Source organism: Taurulus bubalis (genome assembly GCF_910589615.1).
Source record: "Taurulus bubalis genome assembly, chromosome: 4".
NCBI classification, from domain to species: Eukaryota; Metazoa; Chordata; class Actinopteri; order Perciformes; family Cottidae; genus Taurulus; species Taurulus bubalis.
The window spans coordinates 30,561,411-30,578,491 of NC_136592.1; positions in this window are offsets into that span (position 1 = coordinate 30,561,411).

Below are 17,081 nucleotides of genomic sequence, written 5' to 3' on the forward strand. Positions count from 1 at the left end.
GGACCAGTTCCTAAAATGTGTTGTGTAATCTACCGTGTTGATCAGTTCATCGAAGACATGAGCTGGCAGTTAGATCACATCGTGTCATCCTTGCAAAATCAAATCCCTCTTCCTGTTTTTCTTTTCTTTTGATTCTTAGAATTAGTGGCCTAGTTAATTGAATGATGACTTCATAATTTCTAAGATATTAAACCTGCTCTTTACATTTCATGTCCCTTAAGCAGGCACCCCTATTTCCCTTTAATAAACTTATGCTAAGCTGTTTATAGGTTTTGAGAGACAACACAGTAGAGACTTTTACCTATACTTATATTCCTATATGTCCACAGGAAATCAATTATGTTTTCCTGTGGACATATAGGAACCCTCTCAATAGCTCCTGACTGGACCTCAATGTTTCATTACAAACCAATTCGGCTCGTGTAGAATAAAGTGTATTTTTCTACCTCTCTCTCTCTCTCTCTCTTGGCAGGGCCAAGTTGAAATAACGGAAAAGAAAAGGCACATGCGCATTGGCTCGGGCTCCATCGGAGGCGCCATTGCTTCACAGGGACTGTAGTTCAAGTTTTCCTCCCCACACATGGAAAGTCAGTTATGCGGAGATAATAAAAAGACTCCATCCCCCGGCGACGGTCGCTGCTCCTTTTCTCTCTCTCGTCGAGCAAGGGGGGAGTAGACACAGCTGGAAGGATAATAAGATGCGCATGAATTTACAATCTGGAATAAAAGATAAGAGATAAATAAATGGACGCCTCGGTTAGTCTGTGCGCGCCTGTATGTACAACTTATGTCGGCATTCTCTCCGTGTGACGCGGAGCTGCGACGCTGCGCTTCTTCTCTGTGCGGGACTTCCATAAAGTGCAGAATTTCAAACTTCGGACTCCGCTTTCCTCAGTTGATGGAGTTACAACGTTTCTTCAGTCAACTCACAATGGAAAGAAAAGCGCCCTTCGCTGACTGTGAAGGTAAAGTATCATTTCAGTTGCGTTCAAGGGCGACGTTCGGTCGGAAACGGGCTTTTTTGTTGTTGCGTGAAGACGACACGTAAACTCCAGCAAAGTCCTCCTGGATGTGTGAATCCGGGTCTTGTATAACTTGTTTTGCTGGCGTCCTGGACTCGGGTTGTGTTCTGCACAGCGAGCCTATCGAAAGTGGGAGGGGTGCAGATGTTGGGGAGCCTTTGGTTCCAGATGTTTGTGGAGTTCGAACACTTGTAAACACCGACAAGATACGCTTTATCAACTTTTACGCGTGTTTCTTTTGGAAGCAACGCTGTTACTGGGTTTGCGCACGAGCAGAAACGGCCTGTTGTTATTGTTGTTGTTGTAACAGTTTCTGTAAAAGCTTTTCCCCAACGACAACAACAACGAATGCTATTAGGAACAAAAGTAGAGGCTGGATGCTCCTCAAAAGCCCGGCAAGCACTTTAAACCAAAACAGCACAAGCAAAGCCAAATATTGATGAAGATTTTTGGGGTCTTAATTTTTTTTTTTAATGAAAGAAAAAATGACAAACCTGGCTAACTTTGCACGTTAATTGAAAAGGCAGATGAATTCAACGAAGGGAATAACAGTATCTGTTTCATTCATACAGCCGGGCTGCTCTGCCCTGCAACACAGCAGCATGAGAGCTTCCAATGGGCCCAGAACTTCACTGTCTCTGCTGTTTTTCAGATAGGTGAATACTTTTTTTTCATCATAAAAATAGCACTATGTGTGTTTCTCTCTTTGTGTGTGTGGCGACAGGCTTCCTGTGGTCAGAGTGGATTACTGACTTCAGCAAGGGGAAGGAGCGCCACTCCAGGATATGAAGCCCGTTGCAGCGCTCTTACTGCAGAAGTCTGCGGATTGTTCACAGACTTTTTCCTCCATCATCTGCCCGTCTTGTGAATGAGTGCGCAATCAGGCGGGCGGTCCCACTTAATTTATGAGAAACAATGTCACTTTGATAAAAAAGAAGAAGCAAAACAACAACAACAACACACACACACACACACACACACACACACACACACGCAGTGCTGACTCACTACCACTGATGAGGACCAAACACTCCCCCTGTCAAGAGCCAGCTGTGTTTCTTCCTGCCAGCCCTCACTGAAACCTCCACCATTCAGCGCTCCACGTTGCCGTTGGAAGAAACCCAATGTCTGCCTCCTCTCCCCCATCCTTACCTCGAGCCTTCCTCCACTCTCTCCATCCGCACGACCCGTCCGGGCCGCTCTACACGCGGCTGTCCAACGGCGGTCACAGCGTCCCCAGCCCCACCAACTCTTTCCACGGGGTGTCCTTCCTGCTGCAGATCGGACTGACCAGAGAGACGGTGAACCTGGAGGCCAGTGATCTGTCACTGTCTGCTGTCAAGGACCTGGTGTGCTCCATAGTGGACCAGAAGGTGAGCCTCGCACATGAAACAGCCCTTACACGTGACTTACACTGTGTTTTTTTTTTTTACAGTTAGAAACGACGTCTCTCATCAAACATGTTTTCTCTAATGTCGTCCAAAGTGGAAGGATTTCCACACAGACACGCGAACCGACTGCAATTAGCTTGTTTTCAAACTCTAGGAGGAATACCGAAGGCACCAACATGATGCACCAACATGTGTTTCGCCATCCTCTGCCATATTCATCTGTTTAGGCTTTGTTTTTCAAAGCGGACATCTGGGCCTCGTGCCCCAAAATGAGTCAAACACCGCAGAAGCGTGCACACCACAGCTCCGATTGCTCCTCCAGTTGCAGGACACAGTGTAGTAGCGCCAGTCATTTACATTGCGGTCTAACGTTACCGGACTTACATGGTGCAAGCACACACACACACACACACACACAGAACTGCTCGGTGATTTTGCTGTGCCTGTGTGATGTTTTCCATGACAGTGGTAATGTGCTGTAATTACACTGGAGTGGAGCCTCAGCATAAGAAGTGACTTTGAAAGCAAGCACAGGCTTCCTCATTTGCCATCTCATGTTTGGTTGTGTGAGAATGTCCAGAGCGTCCAATCAACAGCGTCGGCTTTAATGGTGACGCTCGTTGATCCGCCTCTTTATAACGTGCAAACTAAGCCTGATAGTACAACCTTTTAATTTTTGTAATTTGAAGTGGTTGGATATAATCATATGCTTTGTAAAGCTCCAACACCACAGATGTTGTGCCTTTTTTATATATATATATATATGAAGTGTTTTAAGTATTGGAAATTAAAACTGAAAGTGGATAAATAAATAGACAGTACTTAACATATGTAGAGTAGGTGCTGGTGCTCTAAAGCGCTCACTCAGCCATTGTCTTCTTTGAACCCGTAGCTGTGTGGGATTAATGGTGCGCAAAGCCTGTTGGAATAATGAAATGGCTCCTGTGTGCATCCACACGTTGCTGTTGTTCTAACCTCGCTTGTGTATAATGACGATTACTCCCTTTGTGTCTGTAATTACCACCGACTGAATAAAAAGAGGGTGATTAAGCAAAGCACTCTCATCAGCCACCAGGATGTGAACATTCAGGTTCCTCTGAGCTATGTTTGAGTCTGAGATGTCGAAAATGGAAATGAGGGAGTGCAAAACAGACTTGTGTTGAACAACAAGTGGACGACGTGGAGGAGCTGTCTGTGTCGAGCCTGCTGTCCTTTTGTTTCCATGTTGTCCAAGTTGACATTCCAGAGGAGCGCGGTAATGTTGTTGTTCTTACGAGGTCGGCTGATTCTCACTAGCTAGTTATGGACCGTTATGGTCCGCAGAGCAGAAAATCTCATCACTGCGCATATTTACATGGATCCTGTTGGCGTAGTTGAAGGAATCTGTAACCGTTTGCCTCAGTGCAACTTTATCACTGTCTAGCACTTCATATCACATGCATTCATTTAGAGATGCCACGCACTCGGACAAAAAAAAACTCCAGGAAACAATCTAATTTATGGCCAACCGTTATGGGGACATCGAAAAGAGGATATATGCAATTCATATCTAAACATACTGTACATCCTTTTCATGATTAGATACAGTGCTTCATCCCCACAGAACATATCCAGCGTGTTCATCCACATTGCTTCTATTAAACGCTGCCAAAGTGCAGTGCACTGCCTCAGCTCAGCTTTTTCATGAAATCGAGCCACATGGCTTTGATATCAATGGAAAATATGACTCTGGGCATTCTGCGCTCCCCAGTCCATCCCTGCCTCACTCCTTGCTCTAAACTATGCATGACAATGCTGAGCCTTCTTACAAAGCCTGCTCATCCTGGCCAACTTCAGCCAGCTGAGGATCTCTGACAGTCGTCCCAGGATGTCTCCAGTCAGCAGAGGTGAGACGGGGGGGAGGGGAGGGTGGGGGGTACCTGATGATACCTTTGTGGGGATAGAGTCTGGATGGAAGTGCATTCCCCCCCCTTTCCCTCTGCCGTTTCCTGCACCGAGAGCTGGCCTGCCTCGCAAACTGACTCACCACTCAGCCATGCAACAAACACGCTTATCCATTCAGTGTGAGGTTTTCTGCTGTGTCAGCTGTTGGGAACCTTCATGGTGGGATTTAGTCAACCCTGATATTACCCATGTTGATATCTTGGTAGCCTTCAAGCTTGCGGCCGAGCAATTTGTCCATCCTCCTGCTGATTATCTGGGTCTGGGTCGGCAGGTGCAGCAACAGCAACCCAGAGTGCATTCAAGCATGCTGGGAGATGTAGTTCTTACACTGCGTCCTGTCTGTGCTCTGGTTTTTTACCTTAATTACCCCAACTGACCTTTTGGAGCAGTAAAGCTTGATTTTGCAGGCAACAAGTTGTGCTTGTTGTACACGACCAGGTCACAGTGTGCTTTATCTAGCGTGCATTCACCACACTGACTACGTTTCTTTCGTTTACTTTCTGGCTACACTCACACTTATGTGGAAGTGGAGTTACTTTAAGGTGGACTTGTAACGGTATATCGCCTTCGTCTCATTACTGAGGCGGAGACTACTGCCATGCAATTGCGGTGTTATGCTACTCAAGAGTTTTCACAGACATCCGTCAAGGAGAAAAACACAAGCAGCCATTCTGTTCTCAAAGCTTGTGACCATAGCTTAAGGACAGAAAGTTGAAGTGAGTGCTTTACTTTGTTGCACTGTTGCTGTTGTTAGCAACTTTCCACTGTTGTTTTTTAGTGTTCCTCTTTGGGGCCTGTTCCTTTGCTGTCTTGCCAAACTATAGGATCACACAGTCCTTCGGTGGACTACACAGCAACATCAGGACATGAAATTAACTCCAGTCCGATGTTCAATGGGCCTTTGTATTACAGATGCCTGTTAACACGCAGAGAAATCACTTCGCAAACCATGGATGCAAAGCCATGTAATGGAGCAGATGCACTTTGGATGCAGTTGACAGCTGTAAAATGTCCAGATGTTTGCATTCACTGTAGATTGTGTTTCATGGCTTCAAGGTTGACATTTCATATCTTTCCTGAACCCTTCAGTTTTGAATCCGTCTCATTGTTTGACAGGGAGTCATGCAGCCTGCTATAATGGCTGTGCATTGTATAGATTTCGTTCGGCTCATGCCTCTTCCTGCTAAAGACTCAACCACATGACTTGGCCAGCGTCCACAGAGCAGATTTGCGTTCTCTCTGTTCTCTGTGCTGATCTGGAGTTGGTTTTGATAGTAGTGGTTTGGACCACATTCACCAATTTTTAGTGGTTAAGGTCAACCTAAGTCCGGGGCAACCTGATCTTGATCGGTTCAGTCTCAGTCTTTTTAGGGCAGCTATTACTGTTCCCGCAATCTACTGAATGCTTTAAAATATGACCGTTCCAGTGTCACCACTTGGCACAAGGGTATCGACTCCAAGCCAGGCTCCTTGAGGACTGTGAGAAAGGATGAAAGGAGCCAGCCAGTGGGTGGTGGAGACCCTCCCAATCAGGTCTCCATCTAACCCACATCGGCGCATTGAAGGCCCCCCAAGTGGCTACACTACACGCGACTTCAAGTCGGGACAGCCTCGTGTCACGGGGCCGGGTCCCGACTCCTCTCGCTGGTTTCGGGGCTTGATGAATGGCGCGAGATAAACATCCATAGCCTCCACTTGTTGAGCGCTTCCTGTTTGGTGTCGCCCAAGTCCTCTCGTGCAGCCAGCAAGGGAGCAGTGGCGGGACGAAAGTTCATGACTCCCTGAGAATGACTCCCAGTTAGCCAGCTGGTCAGCCCGGACAGCCAGCCAGCTCCAGAACATTCCTCTTCACCCAGGCATTTTTGGAGCATGATGTGATTTTGCTCTGGATGGGTGGGATTAGACTTGCTAGGAAACTGAAATATTTGAAGCAAAACTCTCTTTTTGGTAATGCTGAACATCTGACAAATGTTGACGGATGCTGTGATGGCGATTGCAGAATCAACAGTTTAGTTTTCAGTCTTTATGGGACTGTGCTGTATTTAATATCCTACAAAGACAATTCAGTCTTCAGTGGAGATGCTTTCTGGCGACTGTTGGCAGATAACTTTAAAGTTTTGCTTGGCATCAGTTAAATTCTTTTCTCGCTATCAAAGGGGATGATAAAGCTGAGCAGGATAAAGGAAATTTGAAGCACTTCTGGCACAGGTAATGGAAAAAGAACATGAAGCTTTCGCCTCAAATGTTACTTTTATGAATACTTTAATTTATTTGAGCGCTTGTACTGAGGATGTTTCTGTATTTTCACTCCAGCTGTGGAAGGCAGCGGCCTCAGCCACAGGTCTCCCCCAGTGGTTTTGTCAGTGCTGTAACTCGCAGTCTCTGGTTGAGGGCTGTACAGCTGCCTCTGTAATTAGCGAGACAAAGGCCTGTTTGAGTCAGAACCGAGCAATTTTGGACAACGTACAGTAACATATCAGAGTATAATAAAAACTAAAGGATTGTTTGGATTGTTCGAAACCAATGAGTAATATCACTTGGATGATGCGAGGTAACACTTGGCAGAGAGAACTAGATCAGCTCAACATTCCTTTTTCAAGATTAATTAGATGGAGTTGCAACAGTGGAGAAGGCTTTTTTGGGGGGTTTTACTTTCATGATGATGTTCTATCTGCCTTTAGGTGCTGTTAAGCAAATGTGATAAGAAGATTTAGCTTTGGTAATCTTTAGTAGCTTTTGGCGATCTGAATGTTAGGATATAGAAGTAGTATCTGACTAATCTCACCACCTTTATGTGGTGTTGAGATTTGTCATAAAGATAGACCTGGCCTGGGAAACTGTATCTATAAAGGAGCTGGAAAAGACAAAAAAAAACAGTCATAAGGAGGAGAAAATGAGAAGCGAAAATAGCAAGAAAGGGTGCAGATGGAAAATGGAGAGACTGCAGTTTACATTGACCAAAACTAACTGAAACACACGGGAAATAAATCACCACCATCTCCCTCCCTCCCTCTCTCCCTCCCTTCAACAGTGTAAGCCCACATCTGCATGCTCCTATGGAGCTGGCAGCCATATTTTACCCCTGAGGACGTCCCAACAGCACAGTGCTTTATGTGTGATATACATGAGGCCAGACGTTTCCTGGAAAGCACATTCAGCTCCTTCTCAAAAAAAAAAGGTCACATTTGAGTCAAAAAAAAATCACTGTTGGTTCTTGGTTATGGCCTCAGCCTTTTTCCAAATTAGATGTTTTTTAAGCATTCACTTTTAAGTCCAACTGAAAACCATATAGTTGACTAAATTGATATCACAATTGGGAATGCTGAAAAAAAGAAGAAGAAAAAAAACCTTGCATGTACAACTCAAAGGCGTACTTGCACAAGGAATCTATCAATTTACCCAGTCTTGGAGTAATTTGTGGAAAAGGGAGAGAGAGAGAGAGAGAGAGAGAGAGAGAGAAGAAAAAGGGGAAAAAAATATCTCTGAAGTTAAGTGAGCTAAGTAATTTCTACCATCTGTAGTGCACATTTCTGCCGCCTTGCTCTCCTCTAAATGTAAAGTGGCAAGGCAGAGCACAGGGCCCGGCCACAAGGGTTGGAGAGAATGACAGAGTGGAGACGAGGGGTCCTCTCCAGGGACGGGGGGGGGGGACAGCCCTGTTGGCAGGCCTTGTGTGGAGCACACAGGGGGGGTCGCGGCCACCGCTACGCTACGGCCGATGTCCTGCCGATCAGTCGCTGCCAGAACCATAAGTAGAAGGCCGCTTCTGCCACCGAGCGTGGCTTTGCTTGGGATTTTCTGCCCAAATGCCCTTCACGATACTCGACTTATGCCGGCGGATGGGGGATAATCTTGCATCACTCCAATCTCCGTTAGTGCTGGCTGAATGGGCTTTGATTGTGATTATGTCGAAGTGGTAGGCTACGGTGATGTTGAACCGTATCCCAGCGACTTTGTCCTTGGGAAGCCAACCACGTGTGGTGATTTAGGAACACTTCCTGAGAGACTCCACCAGTTTCCATTCATAAATTTGCAACCAAAGTTTAGCTCAGTTCACTGAAACAGGACATGTCACTTCCCTTATTCATTTACTCATTAACGGTTTGAGTTTCTCCTCTCCTTAGAATGGAGTTCCTCCTTCGCTGCACTCGCTGACAACCTCAGCACACTTGGAGGACTTCAACCATGACAAATGCTGAAGAGGAGGGGCCGACCGACATGCACACATGCCCCGTAAAATACATGAACAATGGCCTATTTGACCTGGCTGATCGCTAATGTCCCTTTTCTGAACTGTGGAGCATCTCAAAAGGCTCGCTAACAAAACATATGTCATAATCATCATCTTAGCAGATGTGTTAACATGCCAAAAATGTTTCCAGCGTCCTGCAATTAAGACCACATGGTGTCTGTTGTAGCTACACAGTCATATCAGCAAGGCGTTATTGATCCCTGCAGTATGGGCAGTTTGCAGAATGTCTCATTCTGTGTTGCTTTCTCAGCACTGTTTGCCTTTCCTGTCTTTCAGTGCAGAGAATGATCTGTCAAACTGATAAGAAGGTGGCCGGGAAAGTGCAATTACACGCTGATACTAGAAGAATACAGCTCACAAAACCTCCCGCGCAATGGAGGGGAAAGGAGCTGAAGAAATGCCCTGGTGAAAAGCACCACAGGCCGGGAGGAAAGAGTAGCTGTATTACAATTCCTTTTTATTCGATTGGCTTGTTTGAGCGTTTTGCAACCCAACGGAAAGTCAGCCACTCAGCACGACTCCTTTTGTCACCGCGTCTCTTTCTCCCGCCACACTGGCCGTTCGGTTGGTTCCCCTCAGAGCCGCTCCCTGTTTCCATATTCTCTCTGCCCCTGCTCTTCAAAGCTGCTGTGGTCGGCGGGGCGGCACAGCCTGTTCTGCCTGCGTTCAAATGGCTTTTTTCTCCACGCTGCACATGCACATTATTCTCGTCCGCGTGTTTTAATGTGCAGATAAATTGCAGAAGAAGGTGACAGCCAGAGTGTTGGTTTAGTTTCTTTTAAGTGTAGTTCTTTTACGGAGGTACAACTGTATTTCTAATTCAACAAAAGCACTTCTGTAAAAAGTAAGTCAGAATCAGATCAGACCATTTATTGCCAAGTCTGTTTACACGTACAAGGAATTTGTCCTGGCGGGAGGTGCATACCATTTAACATTTAGCAATAAACATTTAACGATAAACATAAAACAAGAGTGCAATAAAAAGGGAGCATGAATATTTACAATTGGGTCTACAGAATATAAAAATTAAAGTTCAAATTAAAATAAAGTGCACGGAATGAAGTGATCCTCATTATCACTCACAAAGAAAGACTAGCGCCTGCCCACTTTCTGTATAGCCGAACCCGCTGCAATTATTAATGTTTCTGTTGAGCAACAGCAGCATGTTCCTACATCCTGCTATTAGCGCTCACCTCATGACCTCCTGCTCTGCCAGAACAAGAGAAAGTGCAGTCGCCATCAATCTCCCGCAAATCCCCCCCCCCCCCCCGAGTTCACCTGTTTATTTGCCCCGCGTGGAGGTGAATCTAGCGGCTGTTCCCCGGCTACTCCAGGCCAGAGAAAGGGGAGATGGAGTGTGCACTGCAGTGTATCTGTGCGGCGGAGGCGCTGGCGGGGCTATAACTCAGCAGTAGCGTGCGGGGGCCAGGCCAAGCATGTCTTAGATCACACTGCTCTCTTCCTGAGAGGCCTTAGATCCCGTGACTCAGCCTTCCTCTTCTCTGCTTGGCCTCTGGACAACGTTAATGCATGCAATACTCATGCAAACACACACACACACACACGTACACACGCATGTGCATGCGAGCAAGTCATCGAAGGGAGGCTGATACAGGGGCCAGCAACCAAACACTGACCTCATCGCCCATTATCTCCCCGACACTTCTAGTGCTTTTTATACTTCAGACCAAAAGGCCACAGAAGAGTATTGTTTCTCCGAATTCCAATAACCGAAAGCCGGGTGAAAAAGTTGCAGGGTTTTCTTTGGAGGGCAACGCTTTATAAAACCAGGAAGAGATCTGGTCTGGCAACCATCGGTCTGTGGCTGATGTAAATTGGGTCTGCTGTATAGCTCTGTTAGCGTCTCCTGATGATTGAGAGAGGTCTAGGATAACAGGTGTCGAGTCTCCTACTACACTGTGGTGAGGACAAGGCCCTGGACTTGAAGTTCAGCGGTTAAGAGTTGTGATTCCACCTTGTCTGCACCAGAAGCGGAGATACACACCACACACATGCTCTCATGGGCTGCCATCACACACATATGCAGCTCTCAGCTTACGGTAAGAAGGAAACCAGCAGTGAGTTAATTGCACATGAACACTTGGACCTTTTTCAAGCTTCGGCGTTTCCCTTTACTTACCAGTCAGCTATGCTTCAGTCAGGCGGCGGTGTTCACACTTTTCTCAAACATGCGGAAGAAAGACGAGGGGTGAGGAGTAGTTCGGTCGCAGCTGATTGATGCTGGAGACTCTCAGTGCAGGCGGTGTGTGTTGCAGTTTTTTAAAGTACATCTCTACGGTGTGATGCACATTGAAATTGACTGGAGCACCAGATGTATTTCAAGTGAAGCTCCATTCTACGCTTGGCTGAAGTTTTGAGAAGCATCAGATGTCATTTGGCTGTTTTGAAGAACACAACGCCACGTTCCACGATGACACAGCCTCATACAGTGAAAAACGACGACAACAAAAACTACTTATGAATGAGCCGCGAGCCATGCTCTGCCACATGGAAGGAAACAAGAAGTCAGCACGTCGAGTGAGAAAGTCACAGCTTTTCTTGCCGCTCTACCACCGACAAGTTTCCCTCCCGCGGCACGTGGCCGCTGCAGTTGGTTACACTTAGCGGAGTCTTCCTTGTGCAGTGGAAAAGACTTGACTTTCAGGAGGAGCACATGTTATGCATGTGTGTGTAATGCGTGGACAGGGATGGGATGAGTTTGCTTGATCCTGAAAGTGTACAGAGATGCTTGAATATGTAGCATATGACTCGGTAATGCCCCCCCCCCCCCCCCCCCCCCCCGCTCTTTCTGCCTCCAGCTGTAGTGTGTTTTTGTTGGCCCGATGGAGCAAATCGTTTTATGTAATGCACCGTTGAAAAGAAGCATACATTGACTCCAGAGAAGGAAAGCACATTCTATGCAGATGCTTGACTTGTCAGTAGATCCACAGTGTATTTTAACACCCTCCAAATAATGTATAATGTGTAGTGAGTAGAACAGTGTGTGGGGCAAACGCTTCACCTGTTGCCCTTGAGTAAAGCTCTCAAGTTCTCCCAGTTCATTGTTCGTTATTGGCCGATAATCAGAAAAAATAATGCTAACAGCCATTAGGCAGCACATTCCAACCTGGCTAGATAATGAAGCTAACAGCTAGCAGCTAACGTTAACGGAGGTTGCATTACGATGCATTATGATGTGTTCAAGCTCAATCCAGTAAAAAACAGTATAAGGCGAAAGGTAAGCTGTAACGTTGTCATGATGCATTTTTGCTTAACTTTCTAACACTAGGTCTAACCCCAAATTTAAGGGGTCCTCAAAAACTAGAATATTTATTTAACTATGCGAAAATAAAATGATACATTCTAGTACTTTTCTCTTGCATGTTTGTTTAATAATTAGCTTATTAGCAATCATTTTCCATCTCTAAAGTTCACGAGCGGTTAAGTAGCAATGTGCTAGCTTGTTCGTGTGTGTGTGCTCTTATGGTTGCCGTAGCACTTTAACACACATTCTGACTTTCTGCTCGCTTCTGATTCACTTCATTAGCTTGGGAACATTCCCGTCCCTCGACAGTAAAACAAGTGAGGACATCTGCACCTCCAAAGTAAATTATTTCGAAATCATACAAACAAATTATAAGGAAACTGGAGGACAAAAAACACTTGATGTTGAACAAGACCGTGGAAAAGCGGAGCGTCTTTTGATGCCTCACTCCACGGGACAAATTAATTATGTTTATGCCCACTTCTGGTAATCGTATAACTTTTTGTGCATGTGTTTCTCGTACTATGCTGGAAAACCTTTGCTGGGCATCACATTAATAATACGTAATGAAAACAAATACAATTCCACTGTTGACTTTAATAAATTAACACCGTTTTCCACACCGTGTTTGATGTGACTTGAACAAAGTAATTACACAGCGTTCCCCCCACGGCTCGCGTGAGCGCATAATTGGATTTTCCACTGCTTTCGTTTGACGACTTCTTGAAGAATATCGCTCTCTGTTGTGGTCGTTAGCGTACACCTCAAAGTCAAACAACTGTTTCCCCATCGTTTTTGGCATAGAAAAGTGTTTTCCTCTTTGTGACACCCTCTCTGTGGTTCAGTGGAACTTATGGTTTCATGACTTACTGTGGAGCTCATCAAGTCGAGCTTATTTACCAAGTTCCAATGTTTAAGTCATTTGAGCCAGCTTCTCCTGTTAATGTGTCCTTCGGCAGTCTTTTCGAATATCAAACAGAAACAAATAAAAAGCAGAATTGGCTTCTGGTTGAGGGTTTCTGGGGAAGTGTGATCTGTGCCGTGGAACTATTAGATTGCAGATATCATTCAATGGACTTATTTATCTGCTGAGAAAAAAAAAGCACCTTTTATCACACTGGCCTTGTGACCATTTTTATCTCGCCACCTCAAGCTAAATGAACAATGGCCTCATACCTCCTGATTCGGGCTGAGTTTCACAGCACCTTGATGAGGATCTTTCGGTTCTGTCTTCTGCAGGGAGGTTAGACATTCCTTTATACCAGCTCATGTTATAGTGCTATAGCTTATCCATAATACAGTAAATGCATGGTCATTCACGTTTGCACATCCCCACCTGAGCTGACCAGCACAACAACAGCCCATAGTAGCCGAGTGAGAGACTTGCTCATTCATCTTCAACACAGTTCCCCCAGCTCCAATTGGCAACAGGACGAAAACATGTCGAACATTTTTCCGTCTACTCTAGCATTTTTTTAACGTTTTATTTCTCCAGGTGCACTGTCCCATTGAAATGCCAAAACAATAGTTCAATGCAAAAAAATAACTGGAAGCACGCTTCGATGGTTTTCTGGAGAAAGCCTCTAAATTGTGGAAGGTTGGAAGTCCTGGGCCACCATTTAAATGCAACCTTTGGGTAGTTTTCTTGAGGGGAATGAATTGCTTTGTGTAATGACAGCTTACTGTGTTTGTGCTCTTTTCTACACGGATATTTGTGCTTGAGTTTCTCTTTTGAATGACCTTCAGTCTTATATGCATGGGGGGGGGGGGGGCGGCCGTTACAGATTAGTTACTTACAATACAGAGTTTAAATGAAGAATTGCATACCAGCGTGTCAAGATTACCCCTCCCCCCACCAAAAAAAAAGAAACATCAGAACATGCAGAATTACAAATCTGGCATTTTCAAATGCGTGCACTGAGAAGAGTGTTTGTGAAGAGATCCATTGTTGGTGCTCTAAAACACTGTTAGTGTGCATTGAGGGCTTTGAAATGCGTTAGTGTGGAGATGAGTCATCATTTGAACCACGGGCAGACAATCAGCAACCACTGCATTTGATCTTCTGTGATGATGAACTGAAAAGTGAGCTATCTGAGGTTTATGAATTATGAAACTGTGGTAGCATTTTAGAGACCAAATAAAAAAAAAAACCTAATCGTTAGTTGCTACTCTACATTAGTGTGCACATGTGTTTTATGCATTGTTTACTTAGCTCCACATGTACAGTATGTACGTACAGACGGATCTGGAGCAGGACGTTTCACTGTAACTGTCCTGTCCACATCTGTCTGGCCCGCTGCCAGGCTAATAAAGGTGTGAGGCAGCCGGAGGTCAAGCAGCATACTTTTCCTCGCTGCAATCACATGGCCATCTGTCAGAGCCCGTGCACCGCTCTCAGCGCTGCTTCCCGTGTACCACCCACCTCAGCCCCACGTCACCCATTTAAGCACAGAGACACGAGCGTCTGGCCGCATTAATCACGTGAATATAGTTTATTGTCCTTCACACTTCGGTTCTGTGTGATTTCACTGCGATAGCGGAGACTTTCAGCAGAACATTGCACTTGGATGAGTTATGATTTATGAGTCGCTTCCCTAATTCACCACTTTGCAACTGTTCGTACCATCTCTGCATCAATATTTCCTTAAGGACAAATGGTTATTCAAACCAGATAATTTATTGATGGCTGTCTCAAGGTAATTTGTTTTTGGCTCCCAATGAAATAGGACCATATTTCAGATTTGCCCCCCCTTCTCTCTCTCTTCATCTCCCTTCTTCTCTCTTCTCTCCTGCCTCTCACTCTCTTTCCTTATAACAGGATTTAGCATATCAATGGTGGATTAGTTCGTTTAACAAAAGCTTACTACTGCAAAGCCCCTTTCCACTCGTCTTTCCAGCCTGACTTGTGGACCTCACACACAGCTCCTCCGCTCCGGGGCCTTTGGTGAGCGTGTGTGGTCGCGGCTGCTCCGCTGAATGGATTCTCGTTTGAAGATGACAAAAGACATGCTCGGTCACTAGGGGCGCCGGAGATGTGTGCGGTAGCATGTGCGGGTGATGGTGTGTGAGGTTGCATATGTGTACAGGAGCATGGCTCTGTTTTTGCGTGGGTGCATGCTGGGAGCTGCTTTTGCACCCACAGGTTAGCCATCAATTATCGCTCTATCTGTACCATCTGAACAACATATGGTCTATTGTTCTTGTACCTCTCCGGCTTCCTCTTGCTTTAATGGGGGACGGGAAAAAAATAGTGTCCTCTGCCCTAGCAGCAGTTATACGTGTTAGCCTGCAGATGCTCAGGCGCTGGAATGGGACACGTTCTGTTCAGTGGAAAGTGTTGCATGGTGGGTGCCAAGAGGAGGTGACTCCAGCTGGCTAGATTTGGGCATCAACCCATGTGCGTGCAGGTTCGAGTGGAGGAAAAAACCCCTCCGTGACACTGCAGCCGGCTCAGGAAGGATGCCCCCACTGCCTGCGTGGTGTTGGTTTGAGCCACGTAGCATTAATCACCGCAGAGGGTGACAGGGTCTAGGATGTAGGTATGTCGGGTTGGAAATGTTCCACTATGCAGGCACGTGCCTTGTGGTACAATCAGAGCCGAGCAAAAGCGTTCTCCTGTCTGTGTTTGCAATAGTTTGTGATGCAGAGGCAATCGTCTCCATCGGTTGGTGGTAGACTCCGATGCGACACATGGAAGGATGAGAGTGTCTCTTCCCGGTGAATTGTTGTCACAAAATATCCTCATTTGGCAAAAACACATGAAGACTCAAGCACACCACAGGCCCACAGTGTTTGCGGAGGCTTACTTCTAGTCTGCACCACAGTATTATCAACCCATCCGTGCCATGGTGGCGAGGTGTCTGTGAGTGTGTGTCAGAACGTTGTGGGTCTATTTCCTGAAAGGCCTCCAATCATCTTGAACCCATCATCTTTTTTTGCAGTTCATTCTGAGATGAAAATAATGCAGCAAAATGTCAAGTATAAAATATAAAAATAAAAAGATACATTGTCTAATCCTAGAATGGGAAAAGTAATTGTAAAAAATCGGCAGAAAAAACTGCGTATTGCAAACATGTTTACAGTAAAAAAAGAAATTAAAAATTACAAAATATTGTAAAATCTTGCAGTTGCATATTTGAAGATGTGATGTAGCCAAAAGACCAAAACTAATTAATGAATAATATATATATATATATATATATATATATATATATATATATATATATATATATAGTAGAAAAAAAAGAATCATTCAACTAGATTTGAATATTCATATTTGTTTACAAAGGTCACTTCATCCAAATTACATTAAAACACCCAAAGTAGAATCCAACAAAGGTGATAGTTTTGGTTGTGAGTCATCTGAATTGAATAAATATAAAATCTGGAATGCTCAACAGCAGAGTATCTTTACATAAATAATACCCTGCTTACCGGCTGATTGGCCCAGTGAACCTATAGGCAGTTCATGAATGCTATTCTAAGCAGGGCCTTTCATGGGAAAACCCCATTGCTGTACAAGAAGCGATGTTATTATATGTGCTTTATTGATCCCTGAAGGGAACTTGTCCTCCTCCACTGGGAGATCAGAGTGTAGGTTTGAGAGTCTCTGCCCAACCACCGCCTCCTGCCTGAAAGACCCCAGCAGGCCTCAGTAGTCATCAGTTTCTGTGCAGAATTCCATTTTTGTGCCTTCTGACGGCTCATTCCTCTGACGTTGTTGACACGAGTCATCTGATACACCCGTGTTTTCCTAAGCCATCAATCTGTCTTGCCGTCTCTGTATCTGTGTTTCTTGGCAGTGGAATGGCTCCAGGTGTCTTGTGTGTCCCGTGCCCAGACGCTTTGCCAACCCCCCGGTGCTCCGGGGCCACAGTGGCATTGTTCTATGTGGCCCATTGTGCGTGACCCTGGTTCAGGGGGAAACAGCTGGTGGATCCTCCAGCACCAGCCTGCTTGGCACTCCGACTAGACCCAAGCCATGGTGTGAAATAAGTCTCTGAACATCCATCCACTGCCGATTGGCTTCTTCCGGTTGGCAAAGTGATGTTAGGATGAGCAGGTTAGGAGAGCTCGGTCTCCTTTTGGTAATACTAAGTGTGCTTGTACCTGTTGTGTATGTGTTCATATCATTTGGTTGTAGCCCTTATCCTTGTGTCAAGAACGTCGCTCTCTAAGAGGCTGAGGGCTTGCCTCGGTACAGGAAG